Source organism: Tursiops truncatus, chromosome 17 (genome assembly GCF_011762595.2).
Source record: "Tursiops truncatus isolate mTurTru1 chromosome 17, mTurTru1.mat.Y, whole genome shotgun sequence".
In the NCBI taxonomy this organism is placed as follows: Eukaryota; Metazoa; Chordata; class Mammalia; order Artiodactyla; family Delphinidae; genus Tursiops; species Tursiops truncatus.
In genome coordinates this window covers 17,673,161-17,698,322 of record NC_047050.1, presented here as the reverse complement: position 1 = coordinate 17,698,322, position 25,162 = coordinate 17,673,161, and the positions used below count along the sequence as shown (strand labels likewise).

Sequence of the window (25,162 nt, the reverse complement as noted above, 5' to 3'; positions counted from 1 at the left end):
CCCAGGACCCATGGACCGTAAGGCTGGTTCCAGCCCCCAGAGGAAGAAACCTGCAGCACCATGTCAAGTAGCTCCTATGACGATACCCCCAGTTCTTCACCGAAGTTACCTACAGTTAGTTAGTCAGGTGATTATACAGTGAGGAAAGGAGGATACCCAGACATTTCTTGGACTGCTGGACAGAAGAAGCCTGAAATGCCATCATGGCTGCCCTATCAGAGAGGTCATACATGGGGGTGTCAAGAAATAAATAGGGTCCCTGGCAACTTCTAGTTTACAGTGGGTCCACTGGGTCTGTGACCCTGCTCTGTGGTTACTCCCCCATACCTGGATGTATACCTGGGATTGACTTAGATGGCAGTTGAAGTAAACCTTATACGAGTCCATCAGGAGTGGTGCGGTCAAAGCCACCATATTGGCTAAGGCCAAGAGGAAGCCCCTGCTACTGTCCCCCACCACTTGGCCAAAGTAGAATGTCTTTTTTAAAAGTCACAAACTTCTTCAGCCAAGATGAAGTAGCCAGGATCAATTTAAAGAAGTAAAAGAACAGAAAAGAATGGAAAGAACTAAAAAGCTAGATGAAATATATGAAACGATGGTTTCCAAAACATGGGCTCTCAGGCAAGAAAGGAAGTGGTCCTGAGAGAAGGGAAACGGATGTGGCAAACCCTACACTCAGCACAGCTCTCTGCCTGGCGAGTGTTTCCAGGCTGCTGTGCAGAGAGGGGAACCGGGTGGAGCCCAGCAGCCTCCTGATGTGAGGAGACAAAGCTGGAAGGCAGGGGAGGCCCAGGGTAGCGAGAGATGTCAGGTCCAAGCTCTGGGGAGCAGAAGCACCGTGGAGAGAGCTCCAGTACCACTTGCTGGTGGCAGCCAGCAAGTCCTCAGCGTGTGAGGAACCCATCTGGGGCTGGGGAAGGAAGGGCCCAAAAGGAGCAACTCCCAGAGATCATGAAAAGCTGGGAAGAGTTTGTGTTCTCACCAGCCAGAGTGGAAAACCCTGTAATTCCTGGGCCTAGGGTGGAATATTCAAGAGAGCATTGCCTAAGTAGTGAGGAAAAATGAATCCCAAACTCTGTGCCCACCACAAAAAGCCCAGAAGGCAAGTGTCAAGAGGATGAAACTCTTTCCAAGCAACTTCATTGCATTACAGAACAAAGCCGTAAAGTATTTGTAGAAATATATATGTGTGTATTCTCATTATTCTCATTTTGATGCTCCCGGAATTACATCTGTAGCTCAGTCTTCCTCTATTCACAAAGCTGAACAGATTTTCATGAGCTCGTGGATGCTGCCCAGCGACGGAAGAGATAATGTTTTATATCTCTGTCTCTTTAAGAAAAAATTATAACTTCTTTCACTATAGCATTGCTGAGTGTTAAATCAATTCAACTCAGTCTCCTTCCAGTAAGATTTGGAATGGAGCCAGAATTCATATTTTAGGGGAATAAAGCTCTCCCAGACGATTCTGACACAGAGCCAGAATCATCTGAGGATGACTGGTTTAACGCATTTTCAAGTTTCTTAGGTTATGAGCAATGTTATTTCTCCTTCTTTTCCAGAAGGACAGAGACAAAGTAATTTTCAGCTGTAACTCAGTATCAGGAGTGTAAATACTTGTCTGGGAGAATAACACAACAAGGGAACAACAACAATATGTACAAACTTTAATTCTCTTGCAGAAAGAGAGGAAGTTATTTAAACTGCAAACTAAAAATTAAGAGGAAATACAATTCCTATTTAGAATGAATATGGGATTTTAGTTGAGAGAATTGTTTTGAGATCAGTGACAAATCTCCCCAGTCATCAAAAAGGAATTTTAGATTATTTTTACACTTGATCTTAGCCAAAAGTCTGAGAAGCAATTCAGATAATTTTTAATGTTTGCAAACATCCTTCCCATTTCTCCATGTTTCAAGCTAGACCCGGGCTTTGTATTAGGGCTATTCCTGTTTGCAAGTGAAACTAACTTAAGCTAAAAGGGATTAGTTGGTTTATAAAACCAGAGCATCAGAGGTGGCACTGGCTTCAGAAAAGCTGGAAACAGGGCTCAAAGGTGGTGGTAGTCAGGGCTCTGTCTTCCCCTCCCAGCTCTGCTTGGCTTTTATTCTACAAATTCTCCCCAAATGGTGAGCAAGAAGGTCACTGACAGCTATACTTCCCAGCTTCGCAGCCCCAAGAAAACCCTTTCCCAGTGTTTGTAAAGCCATCTTAAAGTGGACTCTGCTTGTTCTTTTTTGGATCTTATGTCTGCAACACCCCTCAGTCATCACTGAGCCTGGGGGTACCGGGTACTTTGACAAGTCTGGGTCTCGTGGCTGCCCCTGTGGCAGTGAGTTTACAGCCCCATCAGGACCACGTGAAATTGGCAAGGAGTATCCCAACACAATGAGAATGAGGTTGGGGTACTGAATGGGCAGAAGACATCTACCTACAACGGTCCACTGCAGGATGTTCGTATTGCCCAAACGGCAGATAGCAGATTGCCATTTGTGTGCGTACTTATCTAAAATACTCCAACCTGTGAGGTTGTGTATGAATATAAAATATCTGGCGAGTGGGGAGAGACGTAGCAGCTGAGGAAAGCCCTGCCATCCAGGTTTCAGTGGCTTATGTCTAAGCTTTTTTTTTTTTTTCCAGGTATAATTGACATATTATTAGTTTCAAGTGTACAATATACGGTTCGATATTTGTATATATTGTATATATTCCAAAAGGATAAACACAAAAGGTCTGGTTAATATCCATCAGCACACATATTTACAAATTATTTTTCTTGTGATGAGAAATTTCTAAGATTTACTCTTTTAGCAGCTTTCAAATGTACAACACAGTATTATTAACTATAGTCACTGTATCGTACATTACATCCCCAGGACTTGTTTTATAACTGGAGGTTTGTACCTCTGGACTCCCCCTTCACCCATTTTGCCTACCCCACCTCCTCCCCGCCCCCGGGCAACCACCAATCTGTTCTCTGTCTGAGTTTGGGAATTTTTTTTCGTTTCCTTTTTTAGACTTCAAATATAAGTGAAATTACATGATATTTGTCTTTCTCGCTTATTTCACTTAGCATAATGCCCTCAAGTTCCATCCATGTTGTCACAAATGGCAAGGCTTCCTTCTTTTTTATGGTTCAATAATATTCCATTGTGTATATGTATATATACCACATTTTCTTTAGCCCACTTTTCCCACATTTCTACACTTCCCCTAGGCCTTTTGTACCTTATATGAGCATTTTTTCACTATTGGAAAGAAAATAAATATTTGCTAAGTGATGCTTAAATGGTGATGGAAAGCTATTTTTTTTCTTTTATTATGTTTGTTGGGACTCAATCTACTCAACTTGACAGAGTAAAACCTGCTTTCTGGCATTTTGTTAACAAAGTCAGTATTAACCTATATTTTATCATCAATTGTATTTTCTATTGAGGAATGTTTGAAAGATATTGATAAGAGCCATCATAAGGTATTGATAAGAGATGTTTCATAGAGATATTCATTGTATATTTTAGAGGTAAATTATATGTATTTGTCCTCAATTCACTTGAATTCTACTATTTAAAACGATGGATATGGGACGTCCCTGGTGGTCCAGTGGTTGGGACTCCACGCTTCCAATGCAGGAGGGGCGTGGTTTTGATCCCTGGTCGGGGAACTAGGATCCCGCATGCTGTGTGGTGAGGCCAAAAAAAAAAAAAAACAAAGAGAATGGTTAGGTGTCTAATACACAAACACATTTATGATTATGGAATATAAATGATATATTAAGTTGCATAATGATTTAAGTTCCATGATATATTAATGATATGATATATTAATGATATATTAATGATATATTAAGTTGCATAATGATTTAAGTTCCATTCAAGCAATAAATTTGAAGGTAAAAATGGTATGACATGTAAAGTTCCTGTATGTAATATGTTAAAATAGAAAACTAATTATGAGCTTGCATAGAATGACGTGTCACTTACAATGGATTTATTTCTAGGATCTAACAATTCAAAGACAAAGGGCTGGAGGTGACCTGTTATTCAACACTTCAGTAAAACCAGCAAAGATACTACTAAATGCTAATTCAAGCACATTTTCAAGTTTGTACTGTTTTATAATAAATCTTAGACAAGATAGGTTAAATATAGGATGCTAATTGAATCTTATAAATTATTAAAACTGTGCTAAATATCCTAGAGCTTACATAAAATATAGCTCGATGATAGACACTAGACAATATATTACTTGAGGAGTACAATTGAGAATGACAGGATTTGTGCTCGAATTAGTAACCTAGAAGTAATTTTCAAAATTCAACTTATGATAATTGAGATTATATACATTATGCATCATTATCTTCACATAGCAATATAGTGGGGGACTTCCCTGGTGGTCCAGTGGTTAAGACTCCGAACTTCCAATGCAGGGGGCACGGGTTTGATCCCTGGTCAGGGAAATAAGATCCCACATGCTGCGCAGCATGGTAAAAAAATAATAATAATAAAATAAAATACTAGAAGGGGAAGTTCCCTGGTGGCCTAGAGGTTAGGAGTCCAGGATTTCACTGCCATGGCCCGGGTTCAATCCCTGGTCGGGGTACTGAGATCCTGCAAGCCACACAGCGTGGCCAACAAAAATAAATAATAAAATAAAATAAAATATGTTACTAGAAGAAAGTGATTCTGTACGTATTAGAAAAGTCACAAAAACAGAAGCTCACTGTAGTGAACACCAGGTGATTATTAGAAGACGTTCCTAATCATCTGATTTTGAGATGTCGTGCTCAACTGTAAAAATGGATAACTTGAAATTATAAAACTTTTATCTTGGCATCAATATTTAGGATCCTTAATTAATAAATCAAATGATTTACAGTGATTCATAAAATAAATAATTTAGCATATCAACTAGATTAGTATTAACTTTTAAAAAGAACGAAGGTAACAGACCAGTTAGAAAAGTCATAAATTCCAAGTCTTAAAAATAATTTTTTCTCTTATAACTTTTAATACAGTTGGTAAACTGCTACAGGTGCAGGAAAGTAAAGTGCAACTAATTGTAAAGATAATAAAACCACCCATAATTCCACTTCTCAGAGATAACTTTAGCCTTGGATTGAAATCAAGCATAAAAAAGCAGTGTGATTCAGCATCTTAGGTCATAGGAGAATGTCACATTAAGACAACAGTGAGGGACTTCCCTGGTGGTCCAGTGGGTAAGACCCTGCGCTCCCAATGCAGGGTGCCTCGGTTCAATCCTTCGTCAGGGAACTAGATCCCGCATGCATGCCACAACTAAGAGTTCACGTGCTGCAACAAAGAAGTCCACATATTGCAGCTAAGACCTGGTGCAGCCAAAAAAAAAAAAAAGAGACAACAATGTGATATTAATACCACTATGCACCACTTAATTAGAATTAGCTAAAATCCAAAGCACTGACAACACCAAATGCTGACAAGCTGTGGAACAATAGGAATTCTCATTTATTGCTAGTGGGAATACAAGTGATACAGCCACTTTGGAAGGCAGTTTGGTGGTTCCTTACAAACTAAATAACATCTTACCATATGATCCAGCAATCACTCTTCTTGGTGTTTATGCAAAGAAGTTGAAAACTTATGTCCACACAAAAACCTGCTCTTGAATGTTTAGAGCAGATTTTTAAAAAAATTTTTATTGAAGTATAGTTGATGTACAATATTGTGTTAGTTTCAGGTGTACAGCAAAGTAATTCGGTTTTTTATATATATATATATATATACACACACACACACACACACACACACACACACATACACACACACACACATATATTCTTTTTCAGCTTCTTTTCCATTACAGGTTATTATAAAATATAGAATATAGATAGAATATAGTTCCCTGTGCTATACAGTGGGTCCTTGTTGTTTATGTATTTTTTTTAGCATTATTTTTTAAAATTAATTTATTTTTGGCTGCGTTAGGTCTTCGTTGCTGCCCGTGGGCTTTCTCTAGCTGCAGAGAGTGGGGACTACTCTTCGTTGTGGTGCGTGGGCTTAGTACCTCTGTACCTCTGTACTAAGAAAGGATAATAATTACTTACTTTAGAGCATTGTTATAAGACTTAAATCAGCTAATACATTAAAGTGCTTCTAGTAAATTATCTATAAATGTCAGTCATTATTAATTCAACCTGCTCCTTCCTCATTAAGATGCATTAAAGAGTTCTCATTCAATTTTATAGTATTCTGTTTTAAATTTTGGTATTTTAACTTTACTGTAATCATTGTGTATGAATTTCCTATGGCTGCTGTAACAAATTATCACAAACTTGCTGGCTTAAAACAACAGAAATTTATTATCTTACAGTTCTGAAGTCAGAAGTCCAAAATCAAGGTGTTGGCAGGACCATTGTCCCTCTGGTGGCTCCAGGGGAGAACGCTTCCTTGCCTCTTCCACCTCTTGGGGTGGAGGGCAGGGCGATGTCCCAAGTGTTCCTTCGCTTCTGTATACTGTCTTCAGTGTGTCTGTTCCCAGACTCCCCCAACGCTTATAATTGCATTTAGGTCCCACCCTGATAATCCAGGATAAGTTCCTCCTTTCAAGATCCTCACCTCCATCACATCTTTTGTTATAAAAGATAATGTTCACTCTTTAGGGATTAGGACAAGGACATGTCTTTTCAGCGGCCACCATCAGTCCACTACGCATGGCAAAGTGGGCTGCAATAGCCTTTTGCCATCTTGTGTAGGAACCCAACACCACTTAGCATATTGTTTCCCTGAGGGAATGAGATTGACATTCCACAGGCCAAATAATTTCTACAAGTAAACATTTTCTTAATTTTTTAAAAAGTATTTGAAATGTTTTACTGGTTTTAAAATTTTTTTTCAAGAGTGGTAGGTGCTTGCTGAAGATGTTGAAGAGGCGTCTATGATTTGGTACACAAACCACACTTCTTGAAGCTCTCTGCATATCTCTTCTCAGCGTTCATTTCCTCAGCTTCAATGTCATTTCTCTGACATTGTTGTCTAAACCAGCACCACTGCCCTGGTCCCAGTCTCATTCCCAGTCACCTTTTTATTCCTTTCATTGCCTTTGTTTCTAGTCCTCTGAAGTTCACCTTCTTCCTCCCCCGCCCCACCCCTCCATTCCCTCCTGTTCTCCATATACACATATAACCTGAGCTCACCCTCTAATAGACAGGACAAAATACTACCCTTATGTTGTGCTAGAACTTGTTTTTATTTCCCCTCCATTCCCCTTCCCTCTCTTCCTTCTTCCTTCTTATTTTATATATTCCTTCCTTTCTTTTCAAGTTCTTTGTCTACTTGCTTATTACTTGTCATTGTTTTCCTCCCACCTGGAATATAATTGTTCCTCAGTACATGTTTTTCAAATGAATGAGTGAATGAATGAACTAAGGTAAAAGTTTCTCCCTTCCTGTCCCTTTTCTCCCAGCCCTTGAGGGTAATGAATATAAACAGTCTGGTCCCTATGTTTTTAGCTACTTTTCTACCCTTTTACTATGTAAATATATACACACAGCCTGGGTCCACTCTCTAATGTATAACACTACATGCTATATACAGTGCTGTGGAATTTGCTGCTTCTTTTCTTTAATTCAAAAATGGAACATGGAGCAGAAGCAAGAAGAACTACAATCCTGCAGCCTGTGGAACAAAAACCACATTCACAGAAAGATAGACAGGATGAAAAGGCAGAGGGCTAAGTACTAGATGAAGGAACAAGATAAAACCCCAGAAAAACAACTAAATGAAGTGGAGCTAGGCAACCTTCCAGAAAAAGAATTCAGAATAATGAGAGTGAAGATGAACCAGGACCTCAGAAAAAGAATGGAAGCAAAGATTGAGAAGATGCAAGAAATGTTTAACAAAGACCTAGAAGAATTAAAGAACAAACAGACAGAGATGAGCAATACAATAACTGAAATGAAAACTACACTAGAAGGAATCAATAGCAGAAGAACTGAGGCAGAAGAACGGATAAGTGACCTGGAAGACAGAATGGTGGAATTCACTGCTGCGGAACAGAATAAAGAAAAAAGAATGAAAAGAAATGAAGACAGCCTAAGAGACCTCTGGGACAACATTAAGTGCAAAAACATTCACATTATAGGGGTACCAGAAGGAGAAGAGAGAGAGAAAGGACCCAAGAAAATATTGGAAGAGATTATAGTCGAAAACTTCCCTAACATGGGAAAGGAAATAGCCACCCAAGTCCAGGAAGCTCAGAGAGTCCCATACAGGAAAAACCCAAGGAGAAACACGCTGAGACACATAGTAATCAAACTGGCAAAAATTAAAGACAAAGAAAAATCATTGAAAGCAGCAAGGGAAAAACGACAAATAACATACAAGGGAACTCCCATAAGGTTAACAGCTGATTTCTCAGCAGAAACTCTACATGCCAGAAGGGAGTGGCATGATATACTTAAAGTGATGAAAGGGAAGAACCGACAACCAAGATTACTCTACCCTGCAAGGACCTCATTCAGATTCGATGGAGAAATCAAAAGCTTTACAGACAATCAAAAGCTAAGAGAATTCAGCACCACCAAACCAGCTCTAAAACAAATGCTAAAGAAACTTCTCTAAGTGGGAAACACAGAGAAGAAAAAGACCTACAAAAACAAACCAAAACAATTCAGAAAATGGTTGTAGGAACGTCCATATTGATAATTACCTTAAATGTGAATGCATTAAATGCTCCAACCAAAAAACACAGGCTTGCTGAATGGATACAAAAACAAGACCCATATATATGCGGTCTACAAGAGACCCACTTCAGACCTAGGGACACATACAGACTGAAAGTGAGGGGATGGAAAAAGATATTCCATGCAAATGGAAATCAAAAGAAAGCTGGAATAGCAATACTCATATCAGATAAAATAGACTTTAAAATAAAGAACGTTACAAGAGACAAGGAAGGACACTACATAATGATCAAGGGATCAATCCAAGGAGAAGATTTAACAATTATAAATATATATGCACCCAACATAGGAGCACCTCAATACATAAGGCAACTGCTAACAGCTATAAAAGAGGAAATCGACAGTAACACAATAATAGTGGGGAACATTAACACCTCACTTACACCAATGGACAGATCATCCAAAATGAAAATAAATAAGGCAACAGGAGCTTTAAATGACACAATAGACCAGATAGATTTAATTGATATTTATAGGACATTCCATCCAAAAACAGCAGATCACACTTTCTTCTCAAGTGTGCATGGAACATTCTCCAGGATAGATCACATCTTGGGTCACAAATCAAGCCTCAGTAAATTTAAGAAAATTGAAACCATATCAAGCATCGTTTGTGACCACAACACTATGAGATTGAAAATGAATTATAGGGGGAAAAATGTAAAAAACACAAACACATGGAGGCTAAACAATACGTTACTAAATAATCAAGGTATCACTGAAGAAATCGAAGAGGAAATCAAAAAATACCTAGAGACAAATGACAATGAAAACACGACGATCCAAAACCTATGGGATGCAACAAAAGCAGTTCTAAGAGGGAAGTTTATAGCTATACAAGCCTACCTCAAGAAAGAAGAAAAAATCTCAAATAAACAATCTAACCTTACACCAAAAGAACTAGAGAAAGAAGGAAAAAGAAAACCCAGAAGGAAAGAAAACCCAGAAGGAAAGAAATCATAAAGATCAGAGCAGAAATAAATGAAATAGAAACAAAGAAAACAGTAGCAAAGATCAATAAAACTAAAAGCTGGTTCTTTGAGAAGATAAACAAAATTGATAAACCATTAGCCAGACTCCTGAAGAAAAAGAGGGGGAGGACTCAAATCAATAAAATTAGAAATGAAAAAGGAGAAGTTACAACAGACACCACAGAAATACAAATCCTAAGAGACTACTATAGCAACTCTATGCCAATAAAATGGACAACCTGGAAGAAATGACCAAATTCTTAGAAAAGTATAACCTTCCAAGACTGAAGTAGGAAGAAATAGAAAATATGAACAGACCCAACACAAGTAATGAAATTGAAACTGTGATTAAAAATCTTCCAACAAACAAAAGTCCAGGACCAGATGGCTTCACAGGTGAATTCTATCAAACATTTAGAGAAGAGCTAACACCCATCCTTCTCAAAGTCTTCCCAAAAATTGCAGAGGAAGGAACACTCCCAAACTCATTCTATAAGGCCACCATCACCTTGATACCAAAACCAGACAAAGATACTACAAAAAAAGAAAATTACAGACCAATATCATTGATGAATATAGATGCAAAAATCTTCAACAAAATACTAGCAAACAGAATCCAACAACACATTAAAAGGATCATACACCGTGATCAAGTGGGATTTATCCCAGGAATGTAAGGATTCTTCAATATACACAAATCAATCAATGTGATAAACCATATTAACAAATTAAAGAATAAAAACCATATGATCATCTCAATAGATGCAGAAAAACTTTTGACAAAATTCAACATCGATTTATGATAAAAACTCTCCAGAAAGTGGACATAGAGGGAACCTACCTCAACATAATACAGACCATATATGACAAACCCACAGCAAACATCATTCTAAATGGTGAAAAACTGAAAGCATTTCCTCTAAGATCAGGAACAAGACAAGGATGTCCACTCTCACCACTATTATTCAACATAGTTTTGGAAGTCCCAGCCACAGTAATCAGAGAAGAAAAAGAAATAAAAGGAATACAAATTGGAAAAGAAGAAGTAAAACTGCCACTGTTTGCAGATGACATGATACTATACATAGAGAATCCTAAAGATGCCCCCAGAAAACTCCTAGAGCTAATCAATGAGTTTGGTAAAGTTGAAGGATACAAAATTAATACACAGAAATCTCTTGCATTCCTATACACTAATGATGAAAAATCTGAAAGAGAAATTAAGGAAATACTCCCATTTACCATTGCAGCAAAAAGAATAAAGTACCTGGGAATAAATCTACCCAGGGAGACAAAAGGCCTGCATGCAGAAAACTATAAGACACTGATGAAAGAAATTAAAGGTGATACCAACAGATGGAGAGATATACCATGTTCTTGGATTGGAAGAATCAATATTGTGAAAATGACTATACTACCCAAAACAATCTACAGATTCAATGCAATCCCTATGAAATTACCAATAGCATTTTTTACAGAACTAGAACAAAAAATCTTAAAATTTGTATAGAGACACAAAAGACCCTGAATAGCCAAAACAGTCTTGAGGGAAAAAAGCAGAGCTGGAGGAATCAGACTCCCTGACTTCAGACTGTACTACAAAGCTACAGTAATCAAGACAATATGGTACTGGCACAAAAACAGGAATATAGATCAGTGGAACAAGATAGAAAGTCCAGAGGTAAACCCACACACCTATGGTCAACTAATCTATGACAAAGGAGGGAAGGATATACAATGGAGAAAAGACAGTCTCTTCAATAAGTTGTGCTGGGAAAACTGGACAGCTACATGTAAAAGAATGAAATTAGAACACTCCCTAACACCATACACAAAAATCAACTCAAAATGGATTAGAGACCTAAATGTTAGACCGGACACTATAAAACTCATAGAGGAAAACATAGGAAGAACAGTCTTTGACATAATCACAGCAAGATCTTTTTTGATCCATCTCCTAGAGTAATGGAAATAAAAACAAAAATAAACAAATGAGAACTAATGAAACTTCAAAGCTTTTGCACAGCAAAGGAAACCATAAACAAGATGAAAGGACAACCCTCAGAATGGGAGAAAATATTTGCAAACGAATCAATGGACAAAGGATTAATCTCCAAAATATATAAACAGCTCATGCAGCTCAATATTAAAAAAGCAAAAAACCCAATCCAAAAATGGGCAGAAGACCTAAATAGACATTTGTCCAGAGAAGACATACAGATGGTCAAGAAACACATGAGAAGCTGCACGACATCACTAATTATTTGAAAAATGCAAGTCAAAACTTTAGTGAGTTATCACCTCACACCAGTTAGAATGGGCATCATCAGAAAATCTATAAACAACAAATGCTTGAGAGGGTGTGGAGAAAAGGGAACCCTCTTGCACTGTTGGTGGGAATGTGAATTAGTACAGCCACTATGGAGAACAGTATGGACAGTCCTTAAAAACTACAAATAGAACTACCATATGACCCAGCAATCCCACTACTTGGCATATACCCTGAGAAAACCATAATTCAAAAAGAGTCATGTACCAAAATGTTCATTGAAGCTCTATTTACAATAGCCCGGAGATGGAAACAACCTAAGTGCCCATCTTCGGATGAGTGGATAAAGATGATGTGGCACATATATGCAATGGAATATTACTCAGCCACAAAAAGAAACGAAATTGAGCTATTTGTAATGAGGTGGATGGACCTAGAGCCTGTCATAGAGAGTGAAGTAAGTCAGAAAGAGAAAGACAAATATCGTATGCTAACACATATATATGGAATTTAAGAAAAAAAATGTCATGAAGAACCTAGGGGTAAGACAGGAATAAAGCCACAGACCTACTAGAGAACGGACTTGAGGATATGGGGAGGGGGAAGGGTAAGCTGTGACAAAGCTGGAGAGTGGCATGGCCATATATACACTACCAAACATAAAATAGCTAGTGGGAAGCAGCCTCATAGCACAGGGAGATCAGCTCAGTGCTTTGTGACCCCCCGGAGGGGTGGGATAGAAAGGGTGGGAGGGAGGGAGACGCAAGAGGGAAGAGATGTGGGAACATATGTATATGTATAACTGATTCACTTTGTTATAAAGCAGAAACTAACACACCGTTGTAAAGCAATTATACTCCAATAAAGATGTAAAAAAAAAAAAAAAAGGCAGCCGTAGACAATATGTAAATGAAAGTGTGTGACTGTATTTTAGAGAAACTTTATTTACAAAGACAGGCAGCAGGCCATTTTTGACCCATAGGCTGTAGTTTGCTAACCCCACTTTAAAGCATTAAACATAATTTTTAGACACTGGGCTGTCAATAGTCATTTCAAGATGATGTTTTAGATCTTAGAATTAAGAAAATGGAGTATGAGAGACTGGAGAGAAAGACCTACAAAAATAGGGTCAGTTGGTGGAATGTATGTCATTATACCTTTGGCCAAACCCGTAGAAAGTACAACAGGAACAGTGAACCCTCATGTAAACTACGGACTCTGAGTGGTAATGCTGTGTTGGTGCAGCTCCATCAGCTGTCACAAATGTAAACAGGGTGTTGGTTCAGGTGGGGGGTGTGGACAGTGGCAAGGCTGTGCGTGTGGGGGGCAGGGGTACATGGGAAACCTCTGTACCTCCTGCTCAGTTTTGCTGTGAATCTAAAACTGCTCTAAAAAATAAAGTTTATTTTAAAAAATGATCCATTGATGATTAAAGATGGGGTGGGCAGGAATTAGCAATGTAATGGCCTTTCTTTTTTTTTGGTTTTTGTTTTTTTTTTGAGATTTTTTTTAAACATCTTTATTGGAGTATAATTGGTTTACAATGGTGTGTTAGTTTCTGCTTTATAGCAAAGTGAATCAGTTATACATATACATATGTTCCCATATCTCTTCCCTCTTGCGTCTCCCTCCCTCCCACCCTTCTAGGTGGTCACAAATCACCGTGCTGATCTCCCTGTGCTATGCGGCTGCTTCCCACTAGCCTTTCTTATTTTACCTATAATCTTCCAGTTCCTAGCTGGGAACTGGAGCCTTTAGCTCCACCTACAGGCAGAGTCCCTCTGTGTGAATTTCAACCGTGCCTAATGTTTCCCAAAATGTGCTCCATGGATGTGCTCCCTGCCAAAAAGGTCTTAGAGTCAAATAAGTTTGGGAAACAGAGCATAACCTATCCCTTCTTGGAGACTTCATCTATATTGACAGAAGAAAGCCTCAGAGAAAGTCTTCACTAAAGAAGCTTCTTTAACTTTGTTGAACTCACAGCTTCTTAGACATTTAATCAAAGAATCCATTCCTCACATAACATCTATTAATGTCTGTTGAAATGATTCCATGGAATTATAGTACATGCTTTCTGGATCAGTCCTATTTATGGTCTGGAATTTGGTCAAAAGATTCCATACTCGTTATTGTTAATCCTGTTTTCGACTGGTTCTGGCTTTGTATTCTGAATTTAGGGGATCCAAGGATAATTCTGACAGTACCCATTGAGCCTGCTGCTAAAAGAAGTGCTGGAAAAACTGACCTGATAGGATCCAGTGATGAGTGTTTTAATTCCTTTTGTTCTATAAGGGGGAGACACAGACGCTTACTCACTGGATAAAAGTGGAAAAATGGCACCAACTTGGGAGTGGGATTGGAAGGCTTAGATCATTTCTGACCTAAGGGTGTTAAGTAAGCAACCAGCTGGCTTCAGGCAATTGACTGAGCCCGCAGCCTAGAGACAGAGTGGTTGCGTTTCAGGCTGCCCATTCACAAAGCCCTAGCTGAGGGCTCAGTAAGGCTGGAGATCCAGTGCCTCTTCTGCTCACTCTTTTCTTGGCACAAAGGTGATGTCTCCTTAGTAACACTTGTGCTTATGGAACTGTGTCCACCCAGAGGGGTACATTTAAAACATTCTCATAAAGGAACTTGTAACATAATAAGAAATATATATTTGGTCTGGGCCCCGAGTTTCTGACACAGAGCTCCTAAAATCCTTGTTATTTCCTGAATGATAGGGGTGTAGGATCATCTTTTATTATACTATTTAGTCTTTACTGACACAAGAGCTTCTAAGTCCCTTGGAATCTCCTGAGTGAAGTGTGTGTCTTTTTTTTGGTTTTTTTGTCTGTTAATGAGATGACTAGTAGCTGGGGCCCCTAGATAACTACAGGAGGTAGGTCGGTCACCAGAAAAACCAAGTCTTGGCTAAAGGTTTAGAACTTTCAGCCTCATACTCCCACCTCCATGTTGGGGAGGGTACAGCCAAGAAGCTACTGCAAACAGGGAGTACAGTGTGACAAAATCTCATTTTGTAGATCGGTATCCACAGCTTCTTGAAGAACCTTTACTAGAATGGAGTGTGAGAGTAATTTAGGGGGAATGTCTGGTTTTGAAGGAGGCAGAGGGAAGAGCCTGTTTGGGTTCAGCCAGGACCCAGAGCTCACTATTGAACGGTGGACGAAGAAGGTCACCTGCCATAGTAAACAAAGGATATGCTGGCCATCAAGCAAGTCCTCAGCCGCTGCAGCCATCCGCCCCGCCCTCCCACGGGATTCAGGATGACAAAAGCAGGATACTGTCCCTAGATAGTTAAGCCTGTCGACTGAAAAAAAAAAAAAAAAGCACAGCCTAAAAGCTGAGAATTGTGTTTTATTTGGCAGACAAAACTGAGGACTTAAGCCCAGGACACAGTATCTCAGATAGCTCTGGGAGACTGTTCTGAAGAGGTAAGGGGGGAGCCAGGATATACAGGAGTTTTTGCAACAAAGACCAGGTAGTCATAACATCAACAGATTACTGTTAATGAAAGAAAACCAGATATCTCAAGTTAAGGAATTTAGTGCTTTTCTATATATGGGAAGATGCAAGAGTCCAGGGCTCACTGAAATCGTTCCTTTGATGTGCACCTCAGCTCTCTGGGGCCAGTATCCTGTGTTTTCTCATCCTGAGTCACCTCAGGGTGCACTATGGGGGGGTTGGTGGTGGCTGCAGTGTTGGATGGCAGGCATCCTATTTCCATCCTGAGTTCCCTCAGGGCTCACCATAAGGTAGCTGTCATGTGATGGCTTGATGGCTGCAACATCCTTTGTTTACCGAAATGGCAGGCAACATTTTTTTCCATGATAAGGTCCGTATTCAAGGAATAATTTAAATGAACTCAGACTCTTGCATCTTCCTGAACCACTGGACCACCAGGGAAGTCCCTGTTTTTCTTTAATTAACAGTAATCTTTTGATGTTCCTACTACCTGGTTTCTTGCAAAAACTCCTCTATATCCTGGCTCCTGCCTCACCTCTTCAGGGCAGTCCCTCAGAGTCATCTGAGAGGCTGTCTTCCAGGCTCAAGTCCTCAGCAAGTCCGTCAAATCAAACGTAATTCTCAACTTTTAGGGTGTGCATTGTTTTAATCAACAGAACGAGGACAGATAACTATACTTGACCTAGACACAAAGCAGGTTGTTTCTGAGGGAACAGCCAGCCTTGTGAACAGGATAATAGCCACTACAATATCTGTTTACCCTGAGAAGGGAGACGGCCTAACTCCCTCTGAAAACACCAGTGGAACACTCCAGATGAAGCAGCCGATATGCTTCCTCTGCAAACCACGTGGGACTGGCTTCATTCTAGTATACTCACCTGCTGACTACGCCCATCACCTGAGTCACGGTGAATGTTGTGGTTAAGGGGGCCCCTTTTGCCTTGGCACCTCATGTAACCTTAGTGTTGCATAATCGAGCAACAGTCTGGAATTTGCTACCTTAGCTTCTCCTCACGGGTCTTACAGATGCCTATAAAAACGTTAGGTTAATTAACAAGAGAATGGGGAGAGGCAGAGGGAAGAGTCAAGGGACTGGTGTCAGGAAGATGAAAACTTTAAAAGTGTTATTAAGAAATAAGTTGAATGAAGGAAATATTGATGGGGTGAAACAAAGAGACGAAAGAGTCATGGAACTCATCCCAGTAGGGTGGAAAGATTTAGATGGTTATTTAAAAATGGGTCGCATAAAACTGACATTGATGGGGTTAAAACAAAGATATTACCACTGCACTGTCAAAGGTTGGGCAGGCCAATGGGACTCCCAAACAAGTCAGCTTTATTTACCCAGTTTGGAGACATTTTAAAAACTGGAAAGCAAAGTTTACAATGAGAAACCTGACCTGGCAGTCCCTTGGGGCAATAGTCAGATTAGTTAAGATAAAGATTGACAAAAGGGTCAAAGTCCCTTGGTTCAACTCCCTTTGCTGGGAACCCAAAGCCATACACACAAGAGTGGTAAAATATGGTCAGAGGATGCAGAAGAGAAGTTTCCAAGTCCTTGGTGTGGGAGCCCCATGCACTGAGCCCCAGCCATATTGGTGAAACCCTGCCGCTTGGGCCACTTAGATGGAAAGAATGAAGAAACGTGATTGCTGTTTTTTTGGCTGTGTTGGGTCTTGGTTGCTGCGCACGGACTTTCTCTAGTTGTGGCGAGCGGAGACTACTCATCGTTACGGTGCGCGGGCTTCTCATCGCAGTGGCTTCTCTTGTTGCAGAGCACGGGCTCTAGGCACGTGGGCTTCAGTAGTTGTGGCATACGAGCTCAGTAGTTGTGGCTCATGGGCTCCAGAGTGCAGGCTCAGCAGCTGTGGGACACGGGCTTAGTTGCTCCGTGGCATCTTCCCGGAACAGGGCTCGAACCCGTGTCCCCTGCATTGGCAGGTGGATTCTTAACCACTGCGTCACCAGCAAAGTCCCTGGTTTTTGGGGTTTTTTTTTTAATATTTCTTTATTTATTTGACTGTGCCGGGTGTTAGTTGTGGCATGTGGGATTTTGTTTTTTCAGTTGCGGCAAGCAGGATTTTTAGTTGCGGTGTGAGGGATCTATTTCCCTGACCAGGGATCGAACCTGGGCCCGTTGCATTGGGAGCAGCATGGAGTGTTAACTACTGGACAACCAGGGAAGTCCCTGATGATTGGAATGTTTAAGTGCGTTTATGTAAAGAAGTTGTGTCTCCTTTACCTTCCACAGTGTTTAGTCTAGTGGTGGTCCTGCCAGTGTGACTCTTGGAAGGTCAAGGGCACACTCCTCAGTGCAATTGCAGGCAAATTAGGGAGCTAGGAGCATAGGGTCCCAAAAGGTTGGAATGGCTCTGAGGAGGAATGGAAAACGCCATTCAAACTCAGTAAAGTTTGGTGGTCAAAGTTGGGGTGAGGAGGTTGGAGCAGCCAGGCTTTGAGGTCACAGTGATTTATTATCCACGAACAGCTGGGACTGCCCTAAGGGAAGACATCTGGAGAGATGAGGATGCAGGGCAGGTGCATCCCTGGGCTTAGAGGCTAGAAGGTACTGGATAGAAGTCGTGTATCAGGTCTTAAGAAATGGGGTATGTGTGTGTGTGTGTGTGTGTATTGGAAGGCAGGTGGCAGGATGGAGGTTAAACCCAGCAGAACCCTGTGGGGATCCTGGGCATGGAAGCCTTTCTCTGTCTCCCGTTTCTTGTTTGTAGGGGATAGGCTTTAGCCTCCATGACCTTTCCTGAGTTCCAAAGGTTCAAACAGTTGCTAAACACGGAAGGGAGGAGATGTGGAGACAAGGGAGGAACACTCAAAAGAAACAATAGTGCAGCCTTGGGGCAGGGTCCTTGTCCTGGTCCTCAAGGGATACACATGACAATATCTTTAAGCTCTTTTACATTCCTAAAACCCCCAACAAATGGAAGATGTTAACTACCTGATGAAGCATTCTGCATTGCAGAGAAGATCCCAGTTTGATAACCTTGAGAACCACAGAAACGCATCAGGAGACCACCTGAGGCCAGATTAAAGGAGCACAGGCCCTGCACACACCCTGATCCTTATCAGCAACCCCACCCTTGAACCATTGTTATAAAACTCCTCACCATATCCCCCTGGGTTGGAACACACAATTTTTGAGGGCACGAGCCCGCTATGCCCCCCTTGGCCTGGCAAAGCAATGAAGCTATTCTTTTCTACTTCACCCAAAACCCTGTCTCTGAGATTCGATTTGGCACTGGTGCACAGAGGCCAAGTTTTCAGCATCAGAGGGAAACATGCTGGAACTTGGGCTGATGAGGCAGACAAATCCTCTGGCCCTACACAGCAGCAGGGGTCCAGAGTGGCACCAGACGATCTTAACACCCCAACAGATGTCACTGTCACTGGCAGGTGGAGGGGAGGAAATAAATCTTTTCCCTCTACCCTTCTAAGTTCTCAACTGGGACCCCTCTAATAAAAGACAGATTAACAAGAGAAAAGCAAGTTTATTTGATGCAAATTTTATGTGACACAGAAGTCTTCATAAGGAAATGAGGACCCAAAGAAGCAATTAAACTTGCATGCTTTTAAGCTCGTTTTGATGAAGAGTGGAAAGTCGGGGAAAGATGTGATGGGACAGAGGTTATGAGGTCAGTGGAATAAACTGGCTGAAACTTAGCAAGGCCTGTTCATGCGGATTCCTCTCTGCGTCCTTTCATCTTTGTGAGATAAGGATACTCCTTCCCTCTGGGTATAGAGGGAGGACACATCTCACATATGACCTGTTCCAGGGGAAGGTCAGAAAGTCTTGTACATGCTGTTTCTCTCTCAAGTTCCTTCAGCTTAAAATATTCAATATGCCAAGCTTCCATATTTTGGGGTAGCCCCAGTCACAGACATGTACATTGAATTAGTAAATGAACAAATGACTTGCGTCTGCCGGTGATACAGGGGTGGGGCTGGGAGAGGAAGGAACAGCCTGTGCCCTGGGTGATGTGCACTCCTGACGTTGCCAGTCGGCCTGACCTTGTCTGGCTGCCTTCTGCTGGTCCCTCCCTGGCAGCATGGCGCACTGCCAACTGCATAGAAACACAGGGTGACTAAATGTACAATCACACGTTACTGCCTGGGCCTCTCCTCCAGCGTCCAACCTACCCCTTCCTCTCTTCTGCTGCTGCAGCTGTTGACTGCCTAAGTTGCTCGAAGCCTCCCCCTTGACCTAGGGAGGAGAGTGGACTAGAAAAGTGTGTGAAGTCCTCTGGAACCTGGTTTCTGTGATCTCCATCATTCAGGTGTGCAGCTGTCTTCAGTAGTTGAGGGAGGCGTTCGATGGGTGAAGAAGCTGCCTTGATTCCCGCAGACCCAGGTGTCCACGGAAGGAAATTTTCAATGTCACCTTTATTTTAACGCAAGAGCAATAGAGTGAAAAGACAAGGTAATGTATTTCAGTGAATGTGCGGAGTTTTAAATGTGACCCTAAAGTTCTTTGACATGCCTGCCATGGAGGGTCGGAGTCAGGTCTTGCCTTGAATGTGGGCCCTGTGACTCTCTGACCAACAGAATATGGCAGAATTTGCAGCACATCTGCGCCTGCTTCTGGGCCCAGGCCTTAATAGTGTCCTTGACTTCCTGTTGTTTGGAACCCAGCCACCATGCTTTGAGGAAGCCAAGAAGCTCCACAGGCCACAGGTAGGTGTTCTGGCTGACAGCCCCAGACGAGGTCCCAGTAGATGGCCAGCATCAACCACAGGTGTGAGTGAGTGCGTCCTTACGTGATTCGGGCTCCCAGCCTGTGAGCTGCCCTAGCGGATACTGCAGGGAGTAAGGACAAGTCATTGAGCCTTGCCCAAAGTGCCTGAACTAAATAAACCACTGTTGTTTTAAACCACTAATTTGGGGAATGTTTATTGATTCACTTATTTACACGCTGCACTTCTTGTGGGATTCTTAGTTCCCCCGACCAGGGATTGAACCCAGGACAGGGCAGTGAAAGCACCAAGTCCAAACCACTAGACTGCCAGGGAATTCTGTGGGGATGGTTTATTATAACTACCACATACTACTAATTCAGAATGTCATCAACAGTTACCAAAGAGATGAAAGAATGAGAAGGTATAAATAGCTGGAATGTTCAGTTTTTGTCTTCCTTTATAAATGGGAAGGGAGAAAGAATAATGAAGTCTTTTGAAAAGGGGATGGGGGTGACAATAAGGAAAGACAGACGACAAGGTGATTGCTAAAGGAGGTCTTTCAAAACAGACACAAAATAAGTGTTGGAAGAAAGCATTGAACTTATTTAAGAAGCAACACCTGCCACCCCCCCACCCCCTGTGTTCAGAGATGTTACACAGTTATTCCATTGCAAGGAAATTTAAATAATTATAAACAGGGCACAAAGAAAAGTATCAGAAATTTAGGGTAACAATGGTGTAATAAAGCCAAATTATAAATTCTCTCTCTGAAATTTTCCCCACACTATCAACCAATTTTCTGGTTCTCTGGACACCAACTTAATGAGAAAACTGTTTTTCTTTACTATTCATACCAACATTTCTAATACCAGATGTATGGATTTCTCTGGGTCTGTTATTGTCACTGTAAGCATCTTTGTTGCAAACATTTTTACGGCACAACTAGTTGGCCATAAGGCAAATTTGCCATAAAACATAAAATCATGAAAAATAAAATGGGACATCAAAGAGGACATAAACATAAAACATGAGAAATGAATAACAAAATTAAAAAGACTTTATTGCAAAATACAAAATAGTTGTATTTAAAACGTGTGTAGATGCATGGCAATACTTCACAAATAACTGATTTTATTTTCTAGGTTGTACCTAAGCACTTGCCTTCCAAGTGTTTTGTTCAGAGTATCTTACACTATTTTTTTCTTCTTGATTTGTCTCCTTGTTCAGCATTGCATCTTCCTTTTTGCTAATATTTCTTCCTTTATTGAGAGGTATCAGTTTCCAAATACTAGGATGCATATTTGTTTTTTTTTTAAATCAACTTTTATTAATGCATGCCAAGATTACATTAGATTTCTTTTAATATTTATTTATTTATTTAGGCTGCGTTGGGTCTTCATTGCTGCGTGCGGGCTTCTCATCTGTGGTGGCTTCTCTTGCTGCAGAGCACGGGCTCTAGGCGCACGGACTTCAGTGTTTGCAGCACGTGCGGGCTTAGTTGCTCTGCGGCATGTGGGATCTTCCCAGACCAGGGCTTGAACCCGTGTCCCCTGCTCTGACAAGCGGATTCTTAACCACTGCGCCACCAGGGAAGTCATAGGATGCATGTTGGTCAGTGCATATTTGTGTTGTGAAAGTCTTCTACACTGTTGTGTGTTCTTGGTGTGTTGTCACATGTCCGTTGACAGATGTTCCAAAGTTCTGAGAGAAATGTGGGTTCAACTCTGCACCTTTGGGGCCCTCGGCCTCTTTCTTCTCCAATGTAGTGTGTTTCAAAATAAAAAGTCAACTCTTGGGGCAAATCATTGTCCCCTGTCAGCTCAATAAAGCCATCGATAACATCACTGACTGGAAGAAATGCGAACACTTAGTGCATTTAATTTTTGTGTTAAATTCGGCACCTGTTTCATAGTGCAACTTTTCTCCAATATCAATGATTTTGTGGTAAATGTTTTTTGCCATACGAAATGAACGGCCAGTTATAGTTGTATTCAGGTATATGGTAGAGAAAGCGATGATACTTGCTTTCTCAAATTCGGTCATTGAGGATTCAGGATCTAATGTGGGACATAGGTTCATTAAAATCTGCTGTAAGTCTCTTCAGCTTTCCCTGGAAGTAAAACGAACAGATGAGGGACGCTGCCATTTGTTATTAATACATGTAAGGTATATAACTGATAGCACATATCTGCACTATATTTAAATGTTCCATCACATGCCCAGTCCTTATATTTCACCAAATCATCTAACCCAGATTCTGTGCCACATATCAAAATTTTGCCCACATCATCTTATCCTCTATTACATAGCAAAAAATGTTCACCATTTTCAAGAAACTTATACTCATCAGGAATTGCATAACCATTTCTTTTTTGGGGGATAGGAGGAGTTGAATCCTCTTTTGCCTCCAACTTCTAACATTGCAATGATAAATTTGGTAAAGATGGCATTAGAGAACCAGCTGTTGTATCTAAATTGGTTAAAAAATCAATACTTAATGGATTATTCAAAATATTTATTGAACAATGTGTTTGATAAGACTTAAAAGAACCTCTGTACACTTTATTAAATAAAATTTTGTTTCCTTACTCTTAATGATTATATTTGCAATGTAATTTACTTCTACTGCTTTTTAGTACAGTGTTTAGGTAGCTGATACTCTAGTAACTATTTTGACCTCATTATTATGAAAAAAAAATTGAGTCCCAGGCAACTGATATATTAGTGAGCAGGCAGATACACTGGAAATTTCCAGAATGGTATTCTAATATAGGTAAAGGACTGGGAAGTGTTTTTTATCACACATTTGTCTATTCACTCATTTCTCTGTAAGTTTCATGGGGACGAAGACTTTGCCGATTATTTTCATTGCTATATATCCCTGGGCTGTGACTAGTACTTGGTATATAGTAGGTACTCAGTAAATGTTTGTCAAATTCACTAATCCACTCATTCAGCCAGCATTTGTTGATCACCACAGGCACTGTGCTAGATGCTGGAGAGGAAAAGATGGGGGAAATCTTTGTTCTTGTCTTCAAGGAGCTGAGGTATACTGGAAGAAACAAATAATGTGTAGTGATAAAAATGTTTAGATATATGTAAAAGAGAATAACATACAGTGGGTGCTGGGGGACGAGATGAATTTTACAGGAAAATAGATGTCAGGAAGGGGTTGTTATAAGAAAAGAGAGGACATAGCTGGAAGAGAAATCATGTTTTGTGGTTCTAGAATCTGTCCTATTCAAATTGCTCAAACCTGACCCTGATGAATTTGAAAGCATTATCCTTTTCTGATGGTTGAATATTTGACTTCAATGGTTCCTGGTAAAGACACATGGATAAATCTGTTGCTTTGTTTTAATCAGCTTCTAATAGGACCACACCTCTTTAAATATCTATTTTTTTCAACTCCTACACAAACATCTCATTTTAAAGTTAAATCCCAAGATCATAGATTGACATGTGGATTTCCATGCCACTCAGGTGATTTCATGTCCTGATGCTATCTACACACCTTGAGCAATTGAAAGTGCTGATTCAAGCTCCAAAACAATTTTCTCTCTGATAATTATGGCTGCTAAAAATTCATCCTAGGGACTTCCCTGGTGGCGCGGTGGTTAAGAATCCACCTGCCAATGCAGGGGACACGGGTTCGATCCCTGGTCCAGGAAGACCCTACATGCCGCGGAGCAACTAATCCCGTGCGCCACAACTACTGAGCCTGCTCTCTAGAGCCGGAGAGCCACAACTACTGAGGCCCGAGCACTCTAGGGCCCATGTGCTGCAACTACTGAAGCCCATGCCCGCGCACCGCAACGAAGAGTAGCCCCTGCTCGCCACAACTAGAGAAAAGCCCGCATGCAGCAATGAAGACCCAATGCAGCCAAAATAAATAAATAAAATTCAAAAATTAAAAAAATAAAAATTCATTCTAAGGGTTGGTGGGTGGGCCGGGACTCTGTGGCTCCGGGGCTGGGGGTGCCCAGGCAAGTCAGCTGGAAAAAAAATAACAAAAAATAAAAATTCATTCTATTTGGGGTTTAAATGTAACACGCCCATGGTCTCCTAGTTAGCAAGTGGATAACCAGAGACTTAAAATCCGTTATAAGAAAAGTTACAGTGGAGATAAAGTTTTCAATTAACTTTAATGACCTGAATAAGAGGGAATGACATTTCTGAACACTTCAGAGTCATTTCTAAAAGCATAAACTCATCTATTTATTCCAAAAGCATTTACTTCCACCCCCTAGCTCTTGGATGCTGGGACTACAAAGATGAATGAGCTACAGAGCCTGGCCTTAAAGAATGTACTGTTTGGCATGTGGAATCAGGCTCAAAAACACTCTAATGTACCTACTATGTCAGAAGAGAGAGAACAACAGCACTGACCTGCTCAGAGGAGGTAGAGAATGCTTTCAAGGAGGTGATTTCGGAATGATCTGAAGGACGACTTGCTCATTGGGTGAAAGGAGGATGGAATGCAGGGAGAGCGAGTAGCCCAGGAAAGGCACAGATGTGGGAGGCTTGTCCTTTGATACCGCTGGTGTGAAGGGCATGTACTCTTTCATTCAACAAGTATTTGAATGCTAGGCTTGAGCTAGAAGTCATTAATCAAGGACTGATGCAGATTTAGGGAGGATGCACCACGTTAAGTTTGAGGGAATTGGCAGATGTGAAAAGAGGGAAGGAGCATAGGAAAGAGTTCCAGGAGGAAAATGTAGCAGGTAGCTGATCTCTTTCCATGGGAGATTTAGCGCATGCCAGGTCCTACTTAAAGGGCTTTATACATACTATCACATTTAAATACATGTTATCACATGTTATCTCCTGTTGAACAAAAGAATAAACTGACTCATTGGGTAAGTAACATGTCCATGGTCTCCTACTTAGTAAGTGGATAACCTGGCCTGGTTATCTAATTCGAACGCCCTTGCTTTTAACCACTGTGCTATACTGTCTTCCCAGCTGTTCAGGAGAACTATCGGTCTTACGTGATGACTGAAATCACAGGCCTGGTAGACATTTCTCAGGCGGAGAATCGATACTGGGAAGC

At 40.8% G+C, this 25,162-nt stretch overlaps 1 pseudogene; it reads right to left on the bottom strand.

Annotated features, from left to right (window-relative positions):
• Positions 1 to 1,720: 1,720 nt before the first annotated feature.
• Positions 1,721 to 1,866, bottom strand: LOC117308755 (U2 spliceosomal RNA; annotated as a pseudogene).
• Positions 1,867 to 25,162: the final 23,296 nt, after the last annotated feature.